Source organism: Podarcis pityusensis, assembly GCF_964106645.2.
Source record: "Podarcis pityusensis genome assembly, chromosome: 12".
NCBI lineage: Eukaryota > Metazoa > Chordata > Lepidosauria > Squamata > Lacertidae > Podarcis > Podarcis pityusensis.
The window spans coordinates 36,866,328-36,892,568 of NC_138037.1; positions in this window are offsets into that span (position 1 = coordinate 36,866,328).

Below are 26,241 nucleotides of genomic sequence, written 5' to 3' on the forward strand. Positions count from 1 at the left end.
ATGACTAAGCCGCTTCTGGCAAACCAGAGCAGCACACGGAAACACCATTTACCTTCCCGCTGGAGTGGTACCTATTTATCTACTTGCACTTTGATGTGCTTTTGATCTGCTGGGGTGGCAGGAGCAGGGAACGAGCAACGGGAGCTCACCCTGTCGCAGGGATTCGAACCGCCGACCTTCTGATCAGCAAGCCCTAGGCTCTGTGGTTTAACCCACAGCGCCACCCAACTTAGTGTCCTCTAGATGTTTTGGACTACAACTCACCTCATCTCTCACCATGGAACATGCTGGCTGGATGAATATTATTCGGTTGCTCTATTATCTCACCCAACAGGTGAATCTCCAAAAGTAAACAACATTTAAGAAGGGGGCAAACTTCCCACATTAACCATATCAAAATCTGGTCTTCTTCATTCCCCCCAAGTTCACAGTCCATCACATCAACAGGACAGTTTTCTCTGCTTGCAGAGCAACCGTTGACCTCTCTGTCTTCCTAAATGCCGCTGCAGAAAATGTTGTTACCGTAATTTATAAAGGACTGGAATGAGACGACACAAAGGTACAAATCTTATTTTTATGAGATTGTTCCCTCCGGACAGATCCATAAGGCTGAGCTACAAGCATCCCTGATAAAGGAGAGAGAAGATGTGCCTTTCAAATAGCACTCAATATGGGTTAACCACTATAGAGCTTAGTGGAAATAATTCTAATGGTGTGTCTATGCTGTTCATCTCACACAATAATGTACCTGGCACAACTTACCTGGTTTCTTAACACTAAACTGGGGAGCTCAGAAATCAGGTGCTTATTTTGCTCTGGTGTCTCTTGATGCTCGTAACAGTTGCTTGAAAAATGCTTAGACAATTCCCCTCCCTCCTTCTCAAGATCAAAACATGTTTTGTTATTTGGTGACCAAATTGGATTGCGACCAGGTGGAGAGGGATTACCCTCCGTCCTCTCAAATTTCCATTAGCTCCAGGAGACTGTTTCCATTGACACCACCGGAAGCTTCACTCCTGGGTCAAAGGGTGCTTCCAGGCCATTGCTGTTTTTGGGAGGGGTTCAATCACATCCCTGCAGATTCAAGTTGTGCCATTCTAGTTGATTGAATGATCTTGCACAATGAACCCTGTTCTCATCCCCCCAAAAAAGACAATAAGGAAAATACACTCCAGTATGGGATAGCACTTCCTTTGATGTAACATCATTTAACGCCCCCACCCTGCAAACAAATCAGAACGAATATTCACTAAAGGGACAGTGTTGTCTATTCCCCCTGCAAACCAATCAGGGTGAATGCTCAGTAAACAGGTAATCTGAAAGCACAGGAGTCAACTCCTAGAGACCAAGGTCCCTTCAGTTCCCCCATAAAATATTTGAGGGGGCCATCCCACCCCCAAAGATTATGGGCATTACCATTCTAATTGTGTGCATGTGCTGCATCTTGTGATCAGTTATGTAGGGTGGGGATTACCTTGCCCCTCCCCCCGATATGGCTGTGTGGTGTAGTGGTTAAGAGCAGTAGACTCGTAATCTGGTGAACTGGGTTCGCGTCTCTGCTCCTCCACATGCAGCTGCTGGGTGACCTTGGGCCAGTCACACTTCTCTGAAGTCTCTCAGCCCCACTCACCTCACAGAGTGTTTGTTGTGAGGTAGGAAGGGAAAGGAAAGGAGAATGTTAGCCGCTTTGAGACTCCTTCGGGTAGTGATAAAGCGGGGTATCAAATCCAAACTCTTCTTCTTCTTCTTCTTCTTCTTCTTCTTCTTCTTCTTCTTCTTCTTCAAGTTGACACCCCTTTCTGAAAGTGCCTTAAAATATCAAAAAGGCTGGTCTTCCTTGTGTCCCACAGCACATCAGATCGATGACCACCTGCTTATAGGCAATTAAATCTATTGGGTTATATCCAGACTGAGCTAGTTACAATTACATCCCATTGATTTCAATGGGATCTAAGTTCAACTAACTTAATGCACAATCCTATGCATGTGCACTCACAACTAAGCCCTATGGAGATCAGTGTAATGATCTCTGGCAAGCAAGCAAGCCCCAATAAGAAGTAATGACTCCCAGCAAGTTTATGTATGTTTATTTACAACAAAAACACACCTAGAGCCCGGCTTCTTGCCTGCTCGCATTTACGTTTGTTGTTCAGTCTGAAGTTTTGCCCCTCCCACAGCAGGGAAGATGCCAGACTCCCACCTTTCTCCCCTTGCCTTTCCGTTGCCATCTGATTTTATCCAAATGCCAAGAACGGGGACTGAGAGACTGACATCCCATCTCCTCCCCACTCTCACTCGACACAGCCTCAGACCTCTGCTTATCTGCTGATTGCCTAGCAATGCTCTGGCTGCCTTCCAACTCTTCCTCTTCTTAAGAGCTAATAGAGTCTTCCCCGTGAATTGGGGTTGGACAATACTTTCTCAATTCTGTCAGCCAATTCTCATCCGCAGAGTTGATCCCTCGTTCACTTAGTTCAGTCTCTGAGTCTAACTCATCCCCTGTGCTCTGGGGGGCCACGTTCCTGACAATCAATGAGACTAACTCCTAAAATGTGTTTTGGACTGCAGTCTTTGGATCCAACCCATGGTGTCCACCCCTGACAAGGGTATGATCCAGGAAAAAGTACTCATAGTGAAAACAATGGAATGAGACTTGGCCACCACTAGCTCAGCTTCCATTGATTTCAATGGGACTTAATCCTTCTTTATTTAAAGTAATTTCTGGACTGCTTTTCAGTTGAAAATAAATCCAAGGGTTGTTTACAACAATAAAAGAGGAGCAATCACTGTATCAATAAAAGACAACAATAAAACAGGGGGGAATCACAATTAGAATACTAAGGTCATTGAAAGCTGGCATAAATGTTGGGAAATGCTTCTGCAAAAAGATATATTTTTTGGTCAATGACAGAAACAGAGGGAATATCATTTCAAAGTTTGTCCCAGGTACAGAGAAGGCCCATTATTTCTGTGTCACCACAAGATGCTTTCTCCAAAAAAATTAGGGATTGAGCAATCTGCATGGTGGAAAGCCTTAGATTGTGTGTGTATTTTCTAATACTTATCACTCACTGACAGCGCTTGGATTCGCAGAGTGTGTGACCATCACAAAATCTAAACAGTAGCTCCTCTGCAAGGCTTCATTTTAAAGTGCCATCTGGGGTGAATTAGGCTGCTATTCAGACCGTGGTGCTTCTGCAGATGGCGAGGTGTAAATGTGTTTTACAGGAACGGTAGATTATGTTCTCATGATGTCTGCCGCTTTTATTAGGCGCGGAAGCACCAGAATTCCAGAAAACACGAGGAATGACAAAAAAAGAAGAAAAGAAAATGCCTTCTGAGCTTAAATTACAGCCACATCTAACGAACGGAGAGGTGCTTTCATTTTACCGGGGCATTTCTTTTCAACTCCTGCAGGTTACGTGGGCCCCATGACCATAACAGTAAGCATAAGCTCCAAAGGTATCCCAAGAGATATCATTAGTCACATTTTACATCCTTTTCTAATTTGTACACTTACTTGGTCGCAAGGTTTCACAGGACTGCTGAAACCTCCAGAATTTCACGATTCCCTCAGCAATCTACAATAGCTCCTTAGTCTGAACGACATGTATTATTTCCTCAGCGAAGGTGTGATGCAGGCGGGTTACTAAAAGATTTATGATAAGGAAGCTGAGAAGTTTTATTTCCAACCTAATTGAATACATCATTGCTTTGTGTTCTAAAAAGGGTGCATTGATGTATGGCACCCTGCACTTGGGCCGCCTGCTGAAAGAAAGCTTCACTCCATGACAGAATGCAGATTTTGATAGGAAAGTTATGGGTGCTAAGAAGTGTGCTTCAGAAGCAGGATTACAATGTGTAAATCACAACACAGAATAACTCTTACAGCAACGGAAGAATTTCATTTAAAACAACGTCAGCGTTTTGTACGGGTGAAAACCTGTCTGAGTGGCAACGCGAAAGACTCTCAGGCTGAAACTAGGCATGATTACGTTAGACCCACTTGTAAGTTGCAAATAGGGTGGCCTGGTTATCAGAGCAAAAGGAGCGCAGAGCTTTCCCCCTCCTTAGTTCACCTCTGGCAGCCTGATGTACTAACTCCATTATTTGGAGCAAGCCCAGATTGGGGGCAGAGTGTCTGGAGCAACAGACTGAGGCTGTGTACACATTACTATCTGGAAACACAGCGAGGTTTTTCCCTCCTGCTGCATTTCAAATCACATTTGTACTTTGACGTACATATCAGTACGGCTGGATGCGTCTTTCAAGTCACCCTGTTTGTCCACACCAGTGGGCAGAGAGGGTGTGTGGATGCCTTCATATGGTTTACATTTTCAAATTGGATTGACGCTCATTTGGAGGAAAACCCATCCAAACACAGTGTTTCTTAAGAAACTACGGGATAGAGGTGAATTGTGGGCAATGTTGTGTGCACATTCACAGACCAGCGGGGAGGAAAGGAAGGCACGGGAAGATGGAGGAGTCAGCTCCCCATGCCCCTTAAATCAGACACCACCACCTCTTTCTCCCATTAAGACAGACCCAGGTTTAAACTCTGTCGTATCTGTATCATGATCCCCTATGTAAATGTGACAAGGTGCCAGAGATTCTGTTACACATCCACAGCTATTTCTATTGCATATCAGTAGAAGGGGAAATGTAATTTGCAGACACCGATCCTTTTTACAGATGACTATTTTGAAACAGATATTTGGATTCACTACAGTGAAGGACGGGTAATAAGAAGCAGGAAAGGAGGAGACGGCTAAAGCAGCTTGCATATCAAGAAAAGATAATTACGGCCTTTCTCTGAATTAGAAATGAACGTCACTTGACAACGAATGACTTTAATGTACACGCATGGATATATATATTCGGATTTCCCTTCGGAACAAAAACTGCCTTTTAAATTCTTCTCAGTCAAGTTTGGCGTGACAAACTTGTTTGATGGGCATTGGGGACCTAAAGCAAGCTTCCAGGGGGAAAGGAACCATCACTCATGCTTCATTGGATTTCTATGACAGAATGATCAAATTCTGCAGAACCTGGCATAAGCACATCATTATCAAGCCCCTGCTCGAGCATTTCTTAACCGATCACGGAGGCTGAGGTCCTTGGTGGCTCCTGTTTTCTGGCACTGTTTGTAGTTATTTGACCTTTTCTCGGTGGATAATCCACACAAAAAGCCCTAATTACTTCCCCAGCTTTGAGCAGTCCGGCGGTGTGAATAATCAATGACACTGATTTAGGAATTGCACAATCAGACACTATGGTGTTTAAAGCACATTTTTTTCCATTGACCTGCCACAGACATAGGACAATAGCAAGCAGGAAAGCTGCTGCTGTAATCACAAGCTGACCAGGTGACCTTGAGGGTCGGACACTGATTATTGGGCCCTTGTTTCAGGCAATGTCATTATACGGAACATATTTTTGATTTTAAGATGGCTCATCAGATGTCAAGGCAGAGAAATCGGATATTGGCAGGGGGTGGGGATAATAATAATAAAAGGCATGGGTGCCGGAGTCATCTGGTAACAAGTATTTGCCAATGGTAACACAATGGTGCTGTAAGAAACACTTAAGGAAGGTTTAAATAAAAAAATCCTTCCAGTAGCACCTTTAAGACCAACTAAGTTAGTTCTTGGTATGAGCTTTCATGTGCAAGCACAACTTTGGGTGGAAGACAACTCCCACTCTGTTCCTTTCTTTAAAGCAGATTGTAATAACCAAATTAAAACCATTGCAATAACTGTATATAATTTCTCTGTGCCAAATGCTTTGCAAGTCTTTTTCATTTATCCTCACAGCAACCCTCAGACTGACGTTAGGCTGAGGAATTTGCCAAAGGCTGCCCAGGGACTCTCGTGGTCAAGCATTTTATTATGTATATAATTAAACCTGGGATTTTGATAGAACAATGCAAATCAGGAAGCAGGTCTTCCTGCAGACAGGTTTGACAGTTAGCTGAGCAGTCTTCATTGCGAAGACCAGACAGAGAGTTCACTCCCCAGCTTTTCTTTTCCTCCCCTCATATCTAAATCACTTTTGTCATTAACTACGGAGGTAAAGGTTCACAGGTATCGGAACCTGTCGTGCTAGTTCTGGTCTTGAATTGCCCTGGACTTGGCAAGAATGGACAGCAGCAGCTTCTGAATCATGAGGTTCATTGAAAAGAACACTTGCCTTGGGGAAGGTTACCAGAAGCAGTTTTTCTATCTCGAAGAACAAATTTCCCTTCAACGATATGGGTTTATATTCTTGGTGAAGGTATCTCTTCCAATCTCTTTTGCAAAAGACCTTTCTTTTTAAGTGCCAGGTTTTGCACATAACTATCAGAGGGAGCAGTGGCACAGAACATGAGGCCTGGAGGTTGAATGCAGTCTGCCAAACCTTTCTCTGTGTCTCTCGGGACTCTCTCCAAGTCATGCTCCTCACCAGCTCTTCTCCCCACACTCCTTGAGCACTTCTGCCTGGCTAAAATGTTTCCTTGAAATGTAACATACCCTCCAACATTTCTCCAATGAAAATAGGGAAGTCCTATTCAATAATAATAATAATAATAATAATAATAATAATAATACCCTGCCCACCTGGCTGGGTTGCCCCAGCCACTCTGGGAGGCTTCCAACATGTATAAAAACATAATAAAACATTAAATATCAAAAAACTTCCCTATACAGGGCTGCCTTCAGATGTCTTCTAAAGGCTGTATAGTTATCTTCTTGGTTTGCATGGTAAGGACGGCAATACAATTTGACGGAGAGGCGAAGCAAGAAATCCAACGAAGGAACAAACAGGTAATACCTCAGGTGCAGGCTGCTTAAATGACCAGGGGGCGGATCCAAGAGAAGCCTTCCCACTCCATTGGCTCTGCCCCCCGGGGACAGCCCAAGTCCCAGCCCGCATCCCCATTTGCCAAGGCAGGGTGCAGGCCAGGATCCAGCTCCTGATTGGTGGTGGGAGCTTATGCACCCCAACCCCCCTACTAGGAAGGGCACCAAGCCATGGTTTGCTTGTTGGGGCCCCAGTGGAGCCTCTGCCATCCTGCAACACCGCCACACCAAAAGGGGTGAGCGGACTTATCTCCTTGGTTCGGAGATCCAAGAAATTTCATCCAGAATTTCTTGGATGAAAATAGGGACATCCTATGGAAAAGCAGGACATTCTGGGATCAAATCAGAAACCAGCACGGCTTCAGTAAACCCAGGGCTGTCCCTGGAAAATAAGGGCACTTGAAGGGTCTTCAAAGGAGCCCAAAGTTGCTTCTTTGTGATGTGGCCAAAAGGAAGACGTGTCACCAAAAAAGAGGACACAGGATGCATTGACGCTGCATGTACCAATTTATATCTACAGCTGCAGATCTGGAATTCATTGCTATACAAATACAATTCTTCTCATAGCGAGGAAGACTCTCACCCACTGACCTGTGTGCCTGCTCAGTTGGCTGTTCAGAAGCTAACTGTTGATGGGCAGCTTCCAGGCCCCTGCTCTCCCCTCTTCTGACTCTTTTATCTTCAAGCCAGACTTCAATAGAGGACTGTCCTCTGCTGTGATACTACCTCTTGGTTGCCTGAATAAAGGATGAGGGTGTAGCAATCTCAGACTTCTGCATGGTTGGAATGCATCCCATTGTGCAAAGTCACCTCCATGGCTCTGACCACTTGTGCCTCTGGCCCCACCCAAAAGGTTGCCCACAAAGGAATGCAGCTCTCGGGTTGAAAAAGCTCCCCCCCCACACACACACACCACAACCTAGAGGTTATCTGTGCCACCCAAATCCCTTGCTACTGTAATGCCTTGCAGATATCTGGCTGCAATTGCACTGGATTCTCCCAGTATTCCCTTCTCCTTGTCAAGGATATGAGCGTAGATTTTCTTTTTCCTTCACAGAACATAATGTAGTATCTTGCAGTCAGCACACAACAAATAAATAAATACTGTGTGTGTGTGTGTGTGTGTGTGTGTGTGTGCACGCGCGCATGTGATGCTGTGAAAAATGAGGAAAGGGAACCAAAGAGCATAATTCAAGCAAAAATAACCCTTTGGGAGATAATACATTTTGGGGGGAAATTGTGGAGCAAGATTTAAAGGTCTCTAACCAGCTATAGTTTGATGCTACTCTCAGGAGGCAAATAATCTAATTTTTTAGTTATCTTGGCGCACCATGTGAGCCATATTTCTAAGATAAAGACATTAGTCCCCAAAGTATTCACTCTCTTTAATGTGATATTTTCCTCTAATTTTGAACAAAGGCCTTTTCACTATCAAGAATGCAAAGAGAAACATTCGTTGAGCTATGTTTTAGAGCTTCTACATTCTCTGTAGGGTTTCAGGAAAGTGACACTCCTTTCCATACTTTATCTTCCACGATTCCCCCAAGGCTCCTGTGTATCCTACAGAAAGTGGCAATCGATCTTGCGCAAGAGCAATCAAGATAGAAATTAACTTGAGCTCAGTTCAAAAGTTATGCTTCGATTTGTCAGCTGAGAGCCTCCTTCCTGTCCCGTCGCTGAACCCCCTGGAAAAGGGATCATAAACTCTCTGAAAGTAGGAGCTGGCTGGGTAAAAACACATGGGAACCATGCACTTATCATGGCTGCCATGCCAAGGGCCAAACTAAGCAACGAGGATTTGGAAACACTTGACCCAGACCCTGAAGCCCCCTGCCCACTGTCCTGGGTGGTGTGTGGCCTGGAGAGAGTTTGGACCCCTGTCCTGAGGTTTCCCCATCCTTGATATAGGTCCTGCCTTGAAGATGCTTAGGCAAATTTGTTTCCTTGTACCTAAAAGGTGTGTCTAGATCTTGTCATATTTGCTAGAGCCAATATATCAGCTGGGTAGCTCAGTTGGTTGGAGCATGGTGCTGATAACACCAAGGTTGCAGGCTTGATCCAGCTGCATATTCCTGCATTGCAGTGGGTTGGACCAGCTGGTCCTCCAGGTCCCTTCCAACTCTATGATTCTATGATACTTGGAGCAGTGCATAAATGGCCTCTCAAAATTCTCCACAGAAAACATGGGCTGGCATTTCACCCAATTTATCCAGAGAGAGGATAAGTTCTCCAAAAGCTTTTCTGGGCTGGGGACTCACCATTAACAGAGGGAGTAGTCTCAGCATCCCTTCCCAGTAGGTCTTGTCCAAAAGAAGCAGTTGTGAGGACTGAGGGCCTTCCCACCACTCTTGAAGTCTCCTCTTCCCCCAAGCAGATCCTTCCCACTCGTTGCTCCATCTTCTTAATTTCTCTGCGTGTTCTGGGAGATCAGTGGGGAGGGAATCTGGCGATAGCAGGAGGGGGAGGCTCCCTGGATTCTTCTGCAGCCTGGCTCCCAGGGCCGTCTTTAGCATAGGTGGCGCCAGGGTGCAAAAAACTGCTCAGCACCCCCATTTTTTTGAGTAACTCTCTCCCATGCCTCTGTGGGTGGAGGGAGGAGAGCATTCCCTGCAGAGGCTTGCGAGGGAAGCTGCATGCCTCGTGTGAGCAGCATGCGTCCACTGGGTGGGCCTCCAATCAATCCCAGGCACGCAGGAGGGCGGAGCCGGCCAGCTGCCTCAGTGCCTGCAGTAGAAAAGCCCACGGCACTCTGACGGGCTCTGCTTTGCTCGGCAGCAGCTGTCGGCTGGCCTGGCTCTTCAATCCCTAGACTCCAAATCTCGGCCCTGGACTCTCGGCATGGCGCCCCTGAGAGCCTGGCGCCCGGGTGCCCCACACCCTTAGCACCTATGGGTAAGCTGGCCCTGCTGCCTCCAGTCTGCCTCTTCCCCCCTCCCTCACCTCTCCTGCCTTTGAGTCTGGATTGCCCTCTGCCCCAGCCTCTTCCTGCTCACTAAACCCTGTTGCTTCTTCAGCTTCTGACACCTCCTCTTCCCAGGTGACCACTCATCATCATCATCCCACCACCAATCCCCTGACTCTGAGCTTCTTCCCCTGGGGGTTCCCTTGGGATTTCCTCAGCTGGGGCCTCCCATCATTCCTCTGTATCCAGCCAGTCCATGACATCCATTTATGGCTAAACTATACAGACACTTATCTGAGAGTAAGTCCCATTGAACTTAATGTGTGTGTGTGTGTGTGTGTGTGTGTGTGTATACACACGCACGCGCGCACACGCGCACACACACACACACACACACACACAATTGTGCTGCACATTACCTGTTGCTCCAAACCTTTAAGCAATCTGCTGTGATCACAGCAGTAGAAGTTAAAATCTAGCAGTTAAAGATTATACGAAGAGGTCACTTCAGATTCTTGAAGAATTCATCAGAAGCAATTTAGTTAAGCAGAGTGGCGTGGGTGAACTGGATGCAGTTTGGAGCGCTGGGATTTTTTGAGGGGCTCCAACTGCCCCCAGTTGTTGTTTTTTATCAAAGATTTTTCTATGCTAAAAAAAATGGGACTCTCTTGTTCTTTAAACAGAAAGTACACAAAATGCAATAAAAAAAATAACTTAGTAGGAATGAATCAGCACTTCATTTGGCTGAGTGAACCCACTTTGACTACCCTAGTGTTACTACTTCAACAGTGCAATTCTGCACAGGTCTACTCAGAAGTAAGCTCCATTGAGTTCAATGGGACGCATTCCCAGGTCAGTGTGTATAGAATTGTTGCCTGAATCAAACAGGAGTATTTTGAGCATTACATAAAAATGATTTATTTAAGCCCACCCTCCCCCAAGGTTCTATCTCATGCAGCTGGCAAGTTTTGCTTCCTTACACTGGCAAAACCGAATCGAGAAGTCTGTCTTTGTATATCACTTTGGGGAAATTGTATCTAAACACTTCACTGTCACATGCAATATTGTTATTCCTACTCGAGAGATAAGATATTGCAGAGAAGGGTGTTTACACTGTGGCGCAGATTGGAATCAGACTGTTGATTCTAGTATCAACTTCCATGTAAAGTGGTGCATCACATGAGCAGTATGTGCCAGATCAAACAAGCAGCTAACAGTTCCTAATGTAAATATGTAATACACAGCACACTCTCTCAATCGAGTGGGTTGTTGAGCCAAGACTGTAGAAGTCTCTGAGATGCATTTGGCTGGGAGCAGGCGGTCTAACACTGACAAGGTGTCTCAGCTCAAACTGTACTAAGTATGGTGCTCTTAACTTCCACCGTCTGGGCTTAAAGAAAGTAACCTTCCAAAGGTATATATAAAAAACAGACTAAACGAGATTATGTTTTCTTCAAAGAGATTAGACACGTCTTGTTTTGTTTCTGGATCATGATACTCAGTTTTACTTCACTTTTCGTCTCATTGGCGAGAGAAGTATGACATCTGTTGACAGACAAATTGGTACTGGTGGCTTATGATTAACAGCTAAAAACTCTTTACACTGAAATGTTAGTACCGTGTAGATTTATCAAACAACCTCCTACAGAATCCTTTCAGACAATATTTTTATTTCCGTGAAGGTGGACATCTTTTAAATGCACTCATACGATTTTTAGAAGCATAAAATCCATTGCGTTGTCAGTACTGTCTGAAATGTATAGAACTGCTTTGGGAAAGTCCATATAGAAGTCTCTCTGTGTTTATTTAATGTACTACAATAACCTGGGCTTTTTTTCTTACCAGACTGTAGTTATTTTGTTAAAACATTTTCATTGCAGAAAAGATCACATCAGGATTTGAGAAGCAGCTCCCAAGTCACTTTTGTGCAGTTGCAGTCTCATTTTTACTTATTTAGGCCATGTTTTTGTCTATCTAAAAGACAAAATAGTAGAAACAAAATGTCACCATGGCTGAGACAATGGCTTTGCGCTACTTGTCCACAATGCACTTGGTGTGTAGAAGGCCCTAGGTTCAGTCCCTAGCATTTGCAGATGGGGCTGGGAGATGATCCATCTGAAATCCTGAAGACGTTGCATTAAAGCAAGTGTTATTCCACACATTCCACTGGATTTTTCTGTCACTTTCCTTCTTGCAAAAAGCCTGATCTTAGGGGGAAGTTGGCTTGTTGCACAAAACATCCCAATCAAATTAATGTGACTTTTGAAAAACTAATTGTCTGTCATATTTTACATGAAACAGGTTGAAGAGCTGAGGCTTCTGTTGCTGGAGAAATGTTTGAGATTGTTAGAGAGTTGTAAAAAGGGTAAACTTCTATACAGACCAGTAAAAACACAGTCAATCGTATTATTCTTTTTTTAAATGTATTTTTATTAAAGATTTTCCTGGTTTACAAAAGTATGTGCAATGTCTCTCTCTCTCTTTCCCCCCCAAGTAACATTATTTACAGATCAGTTTCATTTGTTGAGACATTAGGAAGAAAAGGGGGAAAGAGGTGGAGGGCGGGGAAGGTGAGTGGGAGTGGGGGTGGGGTCGGGTGGCAATTTTTCTATTTTACTTAATATATTTGGGCTTTTGTGTCAGCATCGCTTGTGCAGGTTCTCTGCTATTCACTTGTGTTCCTTTGGTGGTGAGACAGGTTGGGGTTGGCCTAGGGCAGGGGTCAGCAACCCGCGGCTCCGGAGCCGCATGTGGCTCTTTTACACCTTTGCCGTGGCTCCGGGCCGGATACTAGCGAGGGGAGGAGGCGCATTGTGCGCCCCGACACTCCCCACTGTGGCGGGCGCTGTACTGGCTGTGACGTCGCATGGGGGCAATGCGTGCGTTAGTCACGCACCGTCCCGACGTCACCTTCCCACCCGCCCGCTACATTGTAAGGGGCATGTACGCTGGTCACTGCATTGAAAGGGGGCATGTACGCTGGTCACTGTTTTGAAGGGGAGTGAAGAACACACACACACAAAAAGGTAACTTGTTAATTTAACGTTTATTTCTATGAGGAGGAGTAATTCTGAGGGGTCAAACAAAGAAATAATAAAAAAGTGACAAAAAAGTTATTTTTGTAATGACGAGTTTTGCGGCTCCCAGTTGTTTTTTCTTCGGAAACGGGTCCAAGTGGCTCTTTTTGTTTTAAAGGTTGCGGACCTCTGGCCTAGGGTGTGGTTGTTTGTTTGTGATTGGCTGTGGTGATCTTTGTTTTCATGTGTGAGTGGAGGGGTGTGTTTTGGATCAGGTTAGCCATATTGATTTGTATGCTGTTGGAGGATTTTTGTCATTGTCTTGTTGGGCTGTGTATGTGATAAAGGGGAGCCATACCGATGTCAGTTTCAGTTTATTGGTTAATTTTTCTAGTAAGGCTATTTCCCATACTATTTGGTACCATTGGTCCATGCTTACTCCTGACAGTGTCTGGTTATGGTGTTTCTGGCTGCTGAAAGTAAGTGGGTTATGAGTTATTTGTGGTGTAAATGGGCATTATTGTCTTGGAAGATGTTTAGTAGGGCCAATTCTGGGGTGATTTCTAATACTTGCTTAGTTATTTTACATATTTCTCTTGTATGGCTGTTGTCCAGAATAGTTGGATTTTGGGGCACTACATGTGGAGGTATGTGCCTGTGGAGGCACACCGTCTCCAGTATTTTGGTGAGGTTCCTGGGCATGTTAGCGCTAGTTTTCTTGGTGTTAAGTAACAATCATATTATTCTAATCACAATCAGATATGAATAACTAGCCAGCTCTCTTTTAAGTATCTAGCGCACAAGTAGCTTTGCTATTTTTATGACATGAGATGTCAGATTTTCAGGGAGAGCCTGGTTTATTAGCTTCTTAATTGACTGTACCTTCAGCTTTCGCCAAGAGATGAAAATGGCACAAACAAACACGGATCTCTTCAATCAACAGACAAAGTTTGAATCTAGTGGAAACATCATCCTGTTTTATGCCAAAGGGAAAAAAAATGAATAATTTCATCAATAGCCGATTGAGTAATTGGCTATTGATGAAATTATTCATATACATTTTTCTGTACCATGGCCTGGTGCCATTTCAGATAGAGAAACAAGATCTAAATATCACAATTTTTGCACTTGCACTGGGGCTTCTGCTCTATCCTTTTATCTGAGTAGCCATATGTCCTCCTTGACAGAGAACAGTTCTCTATTGAAGTATGGCTCAAAGATAAGAGTCAGAAGAGGGGAGAGCAGGGGCCTGGAAGCTGGCCATCAACAGTTAGCTTCTGAACAGCCGACTGAGCAGGCACACAGGTCAGTTGGGTGAGAGTCTTCCCTGCTATGGGAAGAATTGTACTTCTAAAGCAATGAATTCCAAATCTGCAGCTATAGATGTAAATTGGTACATGCAGCGTCAATGCATCCTGTGTCCTCTTTTTTGGTGACATGTCTTCCTTTTGGCCACATCACAAAGAAGCAACTTTGGGCTCCTTTAAAGACCATCCAAGTGCCCTTATTTTCCAGGGACAGTCCTGGATTTACAGAAGCTGTCCTGATTTCTGATTTGATCTCAGAATATCCCGCTTTTCCTTAGGATGTCCCTATTTTCATCAGAAAAATGTTGGAGGGTATGATAGGATGTCCTTATTTTCATTGAAGAAATATTGGAGGGTATGGAGTTATGTGACCCCCTGAGCCACGGAGATAAGTAACTACAGTCATACCTCGGAAGTTGAACAGAATCTGTTCCAGAAGTCCATTTGACTTCTAAAACGTTCGACTTCCAAAGTGTGGCTTCTGATTGGCTGCAGGAAGCTCCTGCAGCCAATTGGAAGCTGTAGAAGCCCCATTGGACATTCGACTTCTGAAAGAATGTTTGAAAACTGGAACACTTCTGGTTTTCAATCATTTGGGAGCCGAAATGTTCGATTCCCAAGGTGTTTGGGAGCTGAGGTATAACAGTAAACAACTTTCATAAGTCATCTGAAGGCAGCCCTGTGCAGGGAAGTCCCCCCCCCCCCCCGTTTACTGTTTTATTGTGTTTTTATATATGTTGGAAGCCGCCCGGAGTGGTAGGGGCAACCTAGTCAGACGGGCAGAGCATAAATGTTGTTGTTGTTGTTAAATAACTATTTTCATCTGAGAAATGATGGACAGTATGCTTCTGACATCATTTTATTGTGCATTGATGAGTGCCATGGTACCACCATTCACATCAAAACAGCAGCAGAACATTTCTAGCATGAAAAATGTTATGATATTTGCTGGCAGCTGTGGATTGCTACTTATGCCATGTGATCACTTTGAACGTTTTGAGGGTTGAAATCAGCTTTAATGTGGGTGCATGAGCGACCACCCCAATACTGTTAATCCTGAATGCACAATACAAAGTATTCCTCAAGGGGCTCTTCAAATAAACTTGAGGCACTGGCATTTGTCACTGGCTCTGAATTAGTTTAGGGTTCCAAGAAAAGAAGCTGCAACTTCTACACCAACACGGCAGAAGAAGTCTAGCCTTAACAAAAGGAAATACTATCGAGAACAAGTGCTAATAAAGACACAAGGGTACATCAAACAGATGTCTTTTCCACATGGAAAAAGTAATTCAGATTTTTCATGTTTGATGTATATGATAAGCGAAAAAGAATATTTGACACTACACTGACAGTGTAAATAACACTTTGATAAGATACAGCTGTAGTTACTTATTCTTACTGTAAAAGCTTGTGCACATATTGGCTGAAATCCTACATCTTGTAACCCTTGCGTAAGTCCTGTTGAAGTGAACACAAATTACCCGCACAGGACTGATGATAAACTGAATCACTGCAATGCACTTTATGTGGGGCTGCTGTTCAGGTTGACCTGGAAAACTGCAGCTAATACAGAATATGGAGGCTTGACTGCTCGTTGTAATCCACATGGAGAAGGATAGAGCATTACCATGGATCAAGTCCACCCACATGTCAAACTTCTTCCAGCTAATGGGTCTTTTAACCACATCATTCATTTATACTTTGGGGGTGGGGGCTGAAAAATATTCAGATCATGAAGTCCAGAACTTTATGCTGTAATTAACTTTGGGCAAAATACTGTTCTGTCCCACAGGAAGTGGGAATGGTACCGAGGCCAAGTAGATTAGTCTCACAGTTCCCATGCTCCTGGTAAGCCAGACAGAATTGGGAATGAGCACAGATCGACACTGCAAACCTATATGGCACTTTTAATTCCGTTTAGCTGTCATGGCTTCCCCAGGAAAACACAGGGAGCAGTAGTTTGGTCAAGAGGCTGAGAATTCCATAAGCTGCTTACAGGACGGCAATTCCCAGGATCCTCTGGGGCAAGGCAATGATGGCTAAACCAAGACTGTGGTATGACTGTGCCCTGCCTGTTGGAAGACAGAACTTTTTTTGTTTCTTGTTTTATTGCAAGAAAGCCCCAGTTCTTGAATTATGGGTAAAAGAAAGCAAATAGGTCATTGCTCAGACTGCTTTTTCCTGTTTCTGGATAATATAAAACAAATGCAGAAGAGGAAATGGAGATCACTCCTAGAACAGTGTGGAATCCTGGTTCCCATAGGCTCCCCTGTAATGTTAGCAACTGAAGAAACAAGAACCCTGTGTGTTTAGAAAGCAGACTGACGGTTTAACTGAGGTTTCCATGGTAATATTCATTGAAATAATTGTACTTGGTGGAATTTTCATGGTAGAAAACTGACAGAGCACTGATTGGAAAGGTACCTACACAATCCATTGTCTCAGCCTCAGCATCCCACACACACACATCCCCGGTTGTTAATTATGTTGTTTATCCTGGTCCAGATCCTTGGATTACAGAAGTGGGTACAGATGGGGTCAAAACTAGGTGGGGCAGTATCAAAACATAGCACTATACAGTGGTACCTCAGGTTAAGTACTTAATTCGTTCCGGAGGTCCGTTCTTAACCTGAAACTGTTCTTAATCTGAAGCACCACTTTAGCTAATGGGGCCTCCAGCTGCCGCCGGAGCACGATTTCTGTTCTCATCCTGAAGCAAAGTTCTTAACCCGAGGTACTATTTTTGGGTTAGTGGAGTCTGTAACCTGAAGCGTATGTAACCTGAAGCGTATGTAACCCGAGGTACCACTGTAAATAGCAATACAGTATGCAAATCCTCTACCATTGTATTTATACAGTCTAACGCATAATTCTGGTGTCCTAGGTCTTTCTTCCATTTAGATCAGGGGTTGGCAAGGTTTACCTTGCCTGGGCTGGTTCACTCCAGCGGAGATCCCTCTGTGGGCTGGATTGTGCGCACGCATGAGCGCGCTCACCTGCGATTTCCGGCATCTGCGTCTGTGCAGACGCAATTTCCAGCGCTGTGGAAGCGAGTCCCCACACTGTGCTACGCCAGTTTAGCGCAGCGCATGGGGACTTGCTGAGCGGGCAGCTCAGTTCGGGGGTGGCTCATGGGCCAGTTAAACGCCCCCGTGGGCCGCTTGTGGCCCACGGGCCTTAGGTTGCCGACCCCTGATTTAGATCTATGAAACAAAATTCCAGTTCTTCATCACAAATATCATATGAGATTGCAGTTAAATGGCCAATCAGATGTTATGAGGCTGGAGTTAGAAGGTTAACGGAATTATTTCCATGGTTTTTTTCTGGTTACAAAGCCTTTATGCAAAGAATGGCTAAGATTCTTCCAAGTACTTCTATTATTATTATTATTACTTATTAAATTTGTATAACCCCTATCCCCGCGGGTCTAAGGGTGGTTACAACATAAATTCACAATATAAAAATCACAAAATACATAATAAAAACAAAACCAACCCAATAAATCCCCCCTCCCTACACATTTTAAAAGAGCAATGGGTGTCAATTAGCCAAAAGCCTGATTAAAGAGGAACACTTTTGCCTGGCGTCTAAAGGTGTATAATGAGGGCATTAGCTGAACTTCCCTGGGGAGAGCATTCCACAAATGAGGAGCCACTGCAGAAAAGGCCCGTTCTCCTGTTGCCAGCCTCCGGACCTCTCGTGGAGGAAGCACACGAGGAAGAGCTTCAAAAGATGATCTCTGGGTCCAGGGAAGCAGTCCTTGAGGTACTCTGACAGATGCCAGATTCCACACTTATTTATTTTGGCCCTTTTAAATAACAGACAAACTTATTCTTTCCTTTCCTTTCCTCCCATCTCCTTATGTGATAGAGATATACACTTGCGAAATGTCAGGGTTTGACCCAGCACCTCCAGAACTAGGGCCAGCCTTGGAAATTTGGGGCATATTAAGCAAACTATTCAATGTTAACACCAACATAGCCCTTTATCCTGTAACTCCTTAGGAACACAGAAAGTTGTCCTATACAGAATCAGATGAATTTTCAGATTTTCAGGCCAGGGCCTGTTCCAGCCCTACTTTGAGATGATGAGGACTGAACACAGGACCTTCTGCATACATACAGACAAAATGGATGTTCTGCTCTTTAACCATGGCCCTTTCCTTCACTCTCAACCATCTCCCTTGCATTCACTCCTTCCATTCTAATATCTACAGTAACCAACCTAGAGAGGGGTCTGGTTTCCTCTGCACCTTCCATGCTTCACAATAAACTCTTTGCCTTAATGACATGTGTTGTTCATACCCTTAGAGAACTGGAGTCCTCAATATCCTCCTGCTGCAAATAATTTTCTTGCAGCTTAGTTTCTCCTTGCTTCCTTGTACTCTTCGTCACTCTCTTCATCTTTGGGTACAAGAGAAGCTCATGTACTAAAGTCCCTTCCATTTGATAGAAGCAAAAGTAGAGGCCCACTCCAAAGGGCCACCCCTACCACTCGGTAGGTGACCGATTCTGAAATATGTGAAACATACAGAGCTTGGCCTAGCCCCACATTCCCTAAGTTAGCTTCCTTCTCTCAGGTGCGATGGATGGTGCTGCCCCATATCCAGTACTGAAGTAATATTAAACTGCTAGTCCTGTTTCCTTTGAATACATGGAATGAGGAAGGAGGCACCATCTTGTCCTTCAGCTCAGGCAGAAGCATGTCTTGAGCTATCCCTGGCTACACCCTACAAAGTATTGCCTTTGGCAGATACACAGAGTGAACTAATTGTAGACCTATTGCTAAACTGGGGCTTGTCTTCTCCCTTGCACAGAAAGAAAGGAGCCAGAAGCAACTGTCAGTTTTTGAAATAAGAGAGAAATAGATCTGTCAAAACTATGTGGAATATCCCATCTTTTGAATGCCTATCAAACCACTTCTTTTCAGCTGGCTCGGGAATTATTACTTATTTTATTTTATTTTATTTATTCTCAACTGTTGCTTGGGAGGGCAAAAGGCCTCTTTAATTCTAGAGTCTGTTGCAGTTAAGGGTAAGGGCTGGTATTCATGGCAACTCATTTAATCCCTCCATCCCACCCCCACCCCACCTTGCTCTCATTAGGAATGAGGATGGAGGATGTGCTGTAAGTTTCTGTGCTTTGTAAACAGCTGGTTCTAGTTTGAAAGACAGTGGCTAAAATGTCACAGCAGCCTTGCTATCTCTTCTCATGAAGGATGGTAGGGTTTGAGATAAACCTATCTTTTTCATGATAGCAAGCAATACTGCAGACCTTTGTACTTCAGAGAGCTTAGGGACCTGATACAGGTCACTGTTTGATAAAGAAAATGTACTCCTTTCAGAACTTCTTGGTGTTCATCTTGAACCCTGTCATTAATCTATGTTTCTGAAAGTGTTGTTTGGTACACACACACACACACACACACAAAAAAAAAAAACAACCCTGATAATTTTCAAAGTCCCTGAGGCCAGTCTTATAGACATTTCCTAATAAACGCATCAGGACATACTGACAAAAAAATATAGACAAAAATAGACAATAGTGCAGTGTGAACACTTACTAGTCTCTCATGATGCTTTAGGAAACTAAATACAAATTTCAGTAACAGGCCTCATTTAATGTACATCCCCCCACAATTAATTGCGTTGCTACAGCTTTAAGCATGCACACTTTAAGGTTGATTTTCTTACTTTGTTCTGGTTTTTAACATTTTTCAGTGGTAGCTGATTTCTCTCTGTCCTGCACACAGCCGTGTGATAAGTGGAGTGATAAGACAATTGGCAGCGCTGTAAAAGAAACACTCTCCACTCAGTTGCTTTCCAGTACTGCTCCTTTGAAGTACTTAATTGCATTAGTTCCTCCGTGTTTCCCTTTCCTGCTGTAACTTAGCCAGCCTGTTTAATAGTTGTGGAATGTGAAAACTGCATAAAGAGTTATGGTTTGTTGGTTTCCCCCCACAGTGAGTTGCTACCAGATGCAAGCTGAGAGATATGTCCATGCATGTTGTCATTGCTAAAATGGAAAGGGGGGGGGGGTAGTAAGAGCTGAACTGGAAAATAAATCTGAAAGATTCGTGTTTTGCCGAGGACTCTTTCTTGTCCATCATCATCCAATCAATGACACTTGAACCTGGATTGACCAGGTCATCGCTCCACCCTTGTTTACAGCTGAGGAGAAATGCATAGGTCACCTTTTAGAATGACAATTGGTACATGGAGGATATGGTAATCCTTGAGTCTCAAAAGTGCCTTTGTCTTTCCATGCAAAACTCTTCATGTACAGGATGCCTGCTTTCTCTGTTCTTTACACAGATAACAACAAAAGACCTTTAGGAACCTCTCTCCCTGGTGGTAAAAAAAAGAGTCTTTGGGGAGAGTAACCGGGTGAATTTCATGGGATGGGTTGCCTTTGTTTTATGCATCCCAGTCAGAAGGACGTGCTGAAACCAAGAGTGGGGGAGATTAGAGAAAAGGCACCTCCAGAGCAAAGATCTTTACATATGAATGAATATTTTGATTCAGTAATTATTTATCCTTTTCAGGAGCAGCTTCTAGACTTTGGCTCAACAAGTCTGAAATAACAATGTTGTAAGCTCTCCAACTTCCTCATTTAGTCTTGATTGGTGATTATACTTGTATGTAATTTGGTGTTGCATGTAATCCCTCCGTTTGCTCAAGAGATTCCATCAAGACCCTCCGCAGATCAAAAGCTTCAGAAGTTTTGTTTTCATTTGCATGTAAGGCTTCTTCCTCCAGCTTGTTACAAGAATGGCCTAGGGAGCATTCTTGAAGCCATGTAAAACTGCCAACTGACAGAGCCTGGTGGGGCGAGCCTTTGAGGTGTGTGTGATCAAACAAAAGTAAATTCGAACCTTTTGTTCAGCCAAGAGAGAGAGAGAGAGAGAGAGAGAGAGAGAGAGAGAGAGAGGTGGGGGGGGGGAATACAACATCCTGCCATGGCTTTTCACTTCTTTTCACCTTAATAGGTTTGCAGGGGATATTTTCTGCTGTGAGAAATATTGCAAGCTAAGGTCCCCCAATTATAAAGGATTTGTAATGATGTTTCAAGAAGTACAGCATGGCACACACACAAAAAGTGGAAGGTGGGGGGAACCTGCCATTGTGAGGTGCTTTATTTCAAACTCTCCATCTGTTCTCGCCCCCACCCTCAATTACAGCTGTTACTGTACTTTGATCACCTTGCCATTGCTGACAAATGATATGGCTCAAATTGCACACCCTTCATAAAATAGGCAACGTGACAAATCCCATCGGGTTCAACAGGAGCTTTGCTTAGGCAAAGAATGTATGACAGCCTTGAATAAAAACCACACGGTGGATAACATTATGTTTTCATTTATAATTTGCGCTGCACTATTTTGAATCCATTGATGTAACTGAAAACCGAGTATGGCTGGGCATATTGTATTTTGCTCAAGTTGAAAGGGAAAACAATGAAAAGGAAAGGCCATGGGCTAATTTTTTCAGAAGCACCCAGCACTTGCTAATTGGGACAAATTTCCTAAGAATGTTTTCAATAAAGACAGCAATCTGCAACCAACTTCTTCCAGTGGAAAAACTCGGCAACATCTGGCAGAAGAGGTAGGTTAGCACAAGAACACTGAAAGCCAGGGAAGATACATACGAAACCTTTTCCTGCCCCCGCAAAAGCCTGCCCATTGTTACATTTAATTTTAGAAGTCAAACAGAGTTTACCGCTTACCAAACACCTTCAGGTTTTGCTAACTCTAACCTGCCATACTTGCAGTGGAATCTCAAATCTGCCTAAAACCTTCTGTCATAAACTAGTAGATGACTTCACATCACAGCTAAAACACAATGTGCTAAAACATACTCTTACCCAGTTCCCTTTTTTCAAGAAAAATAGGTGCTGGAGCTCACCATGAAGCTGTTGCAACTCCAGGCAGCTTGGGGCAGGCCTGAACATATGTCAGTTTGACAACAGCCATGTTCACTGTCCATGGAGACGCTAAACACTATGACAAGCTGTCTCCCTAGCTAGTTTGGGGGTCGCCCCAGTTCTGGTGCAGGTCAAATGCACCCCCACATCCCTCATTCTCTTAGATTCGGGTGGATAACTAACGCAACTCAGAAAGGCCCTCACACAAATGCATGCACTTGCCACAGTAGAGACCTGCTTGGTGTGCTTGCAGGGGTGCCCAAACTTTTTTCAAAGAGGGCCAGATTTGATGATGTGAACATGTGTGAGGGCCGACCAAAATTGTTCAGCTTTTTTAAGGATTGAAGTTGTTGAGCTTTCTTTTTCAATTTTACCCCAAAGTTGCTGAGCTTTTAGGATTTTACCCCAGGACATATACTGCCACAGGGGCCTGATTTAATTGACCAGCAGGCCAGATTAGGCCCCTGAAACAGACTTTGGACATGATGGGCTTAAAGCCTGCTACTGCTGCTACACAGGAGACAGACTGAAGAAAAGGAAATACAGTCCTTTCAAGTGTCCCTATTTTCCAGGGGCGTCCCTGATTTAGAGAAGTATTCCCGGTTTCTGATTTGATCCTGGAATGCCCCACTTTTCCTTAGAATGTCCCTATTTTCAGTGGAGAAATGTTGGAGGGTATGGAATTATCTGACCCCCAAGCCATCTGAAGGCAATCCTGTATAGGGAAGGTTTTTTTTAATGTTTGATGTTTTACTATGTTTTTATATATGTTGGAAGCTGCCCAGAGTGGCTGGGTCAACCCAATAAGATGGATGGGGTATAAATAGTAAAATTATCATTATGGAATGGGACGTCCCTATTTTCCTCGGAGAAATGTTGGAGAGTATAGAAATACGAATTGGCCTTGCCCCGTAGCTTGCCCAATCACAGTTCGGAGCAAGGTGAAGTCATAGATTCACAGACACACTGACCAGCTTCTGTTTCAAATTGAAATGTTTGTTTTGGGCTTCTCAAAAAGGGGAGGGGAGCACCAGCCCACAATGGTGCCTACTTGGGAGGTGCTGGAACTGTACTTTGGTGCACTGTGGCTGAAAAAGAATCACTGCTCTTACCCAAGCTCAGAGTTAGGCCAGACTCAAATGTTGTGCCTGTGTGCAGGCCAGCAACAATTGGAAACCAGACCTGTTGGAATTAATTGGACTTCTCAACAATTGTCTGGGTAGAGCAATCCTCACCCTAACCAGGGACCGGAAAACCCATCACTGCATCTAAACCCCTGCTAGCTAGCATTGGCCAAGATGGAAGCTTAGGAGTCTTGTGATGGGTCTTTAGGACCAGATATAGGTGCCTAGAGGGCCACATTTGGCCCTTGAAGTGATGGTTCCCCAATCATATTACAAAAAAAACCCCCACATTCCCTAACTGAAGTTACCCTGGCACAGTTTTTGGCCGTCCTGTACTAAAGACAACTAAAGAGTTGCATCTTTGCACCTGAGGAGGAAGATTGTTTCACAGGACTGGGGAAATACTGTATCTCTGAATATATCTTACGTCTAGCAACCAAGTGTCTCAATATTGATGGCCTAAGAAGCAAGGCCTGGTTGGAGGTATGCAACTGGAATGTGAGCTGATACAAAGACCCATATATAAAGGGTTGTGTGTTGTCTATAAATATGAGTAAGGGACGCGGGTGGCGCTGTGGTCTAGACCACTGAGCCTCTTGGGCTTGCTGATCGGAAGGTCAGCGATTCGAATCCCTGTGATGGGATGAGCTCCCGTTGCTCAGTCCCAGCTCCTGCCAACCTAGCAGTTCAAAAGCACACCAGTGCAAGTAGATAAATAGGTACCGCTGCAGCTGGAAGGCTAATGGCATTTCCGTGTGCTCTGGCACTCATCACAGTCCTCTGTGCGCCAGTAGTGGTTTAGTCATGCAGGTCACATGACCCGGAAGACTGTCTGTGGACAAACGCTGACTCCCTCAGCCTGAAAGAGAGATGAGCGCTGCAACCCCATAGTCACCTTTGACTGGAGTTAACCATCCAGGGGTCCTTTACCTTTTAAGTAAAGGTAAAGAGACCCCTGACCATTAGGTCCAGTCGTGACCGACTCTGGGGTTGCGGTGCTCATCTCACTTTACCTATAAATATGAGTACAATCCACTCAACAGGATTTCAGAGCACAGTTGAACACACGTCAACTTTTTCTTTGGCATTGCAAACAGAGATCTGCCTTAAGCAAGCTGTTAAACATCCCTTGGTCAGAAGTCAAGCCTTTTCCACAACTTAGATGTTTTATAGCTTCTCCTCTGCAAACTATCAAGCTCGTTTTTCATTCTGAAGCAGTCAGATACCATGCTGATGTCTTTAATGAGAGTTCAAGCCCACTGAAGGATCCTCACTTTAACTATCAGCATGACTTTATTATATGATTTCCTTGTTGCTGAAGACCTTCTTTCTTGAGGTTATGGCTGAGTAGTTGCACTTCAGCTGCTGCTTAGAGCCACATGGAATATCTTATATGGAACGTCATCTTATGTTGGTGCTGATCTAATTACATATGTATGTCTAAGCAAGTGAAACATGTTTGGAGATTTGAATAATAATAATAATAATATACAAACTTTCAGACTTTAAAGTGGTCTATACTGTACAGGTTTAAGTATCATCATATATATATATATATATATATATATATATATATATATATATAACATGTCTCTTATCATGACTTATAAAAAGCTATTGCAGTGCCACATGAACTGTTTAATTCAATCCAATTAGGTTGGTATAAGCACATTCTTATTACTTCCCATAGTTTAAAAAAAAAAAAAATGTAGTCCAGACTGTCTTGATAACATGATGCATATTCTCTGAAAAGAATCTTGATTGAGAATAACCCCCAAAAAAGTTTCTGTAAAATTTCATTAAAGTGTTGTTTTAAACTGTGATTACTTTGTATCTGATTTTAATTAGCAAGTGTTTAGTCATTTCGCTATGTTCCTTGCTTAAATTAATAGCAAGGTTTCTTTTCTTTTCTTTATTGATTAAGCTAGTTGCAGATTCAGGCTGTACAGTAATGCCCTACAGAAAAGCTTGAAAGTATCAGGATTATATTATGCAAATGTTTTGAAAATATTTTGAAACAGGCACCACTTCAGCATGTAGATATTGGCTAAAGCAACTTTAATATGCAAGACAGGTTGTGGGATGCTTAGCTGATCCAAATGCCAGTCTATGGATTTGAAAGACTAAAGATCACATCAGGGGGATGTTGACAGAAGTGACACTTTGCAAAGTGCCAATGATTTATGCCAATGTCTTGCTTGATGATACTGTTATAGACAGCACTGTCATTACAAAGTCCCTAACGACTTCGGTCTACATTTATGGTGCACAAATTATAGGTGAGCCCAAAGATCGAAACCTTCCTGACTTTTAGATTTCTGTGACCATGGAATTCTCACTAGGTTTGGTAGCAGTGAACCATTAGTCTTTTCACATGAAACTAAGTACCATCTAAGAGAACAATAAACAACACTATATATAACTACAAGGTTTTCCCACTGACAAGGGTAGAAGTGTTACAGAGATGGAAACTTGTATCTATTTGAACAGTAAATGTGTTTGTAATTTTCTCATCTTTCATAACTTGGTCCTACTTTCGTCCACAGTATTACACATTGAGTCAATTCTGTGGAATATGGCAGACTTCTGACAAAGATGAGCTACTGCGCACATCAATGCTTAGCATCATTTTGAATCAGGCACATGATTTCTAAAGAGCAACTTTTGATGCCCTGGAATAAGCTGTCAGTGATGTTATGGATTGACCTTCAGTAAGGTGTATAATATTCTAATGTTGTCCAACACATTTTATGATTTCTGAAACAGTCGCTAGCTCAAAATAAATCGCCATTGTTCTCTCCAGAAAACTGGATTCAGCTAAAGGTATTTTGCTATGTCTATTGGGGCTGAGATAAGTAGGAGATAAGACTACTGAAGCAAGTTTGTTTTTTTAGATCTGTGGATAATGCTAATGGAAAAATAAAAACATTTAGTCTAGTAGAAATTTCTTTCCCTTTAAATATTTATTAAAACAGCAACAAAGTCTTGAGTGGCATTAGAGTTAATGGAAGAAATTCCCTTTAAAAGATTGAAAATTGAAGTTGGGCATCTCAGGGACTAAGTGTTAAGAATAGCAGAGATTTTAGTGAACTTTCATAGATTTCTTCAGCAGGAGCAGAACCTTCTTAAA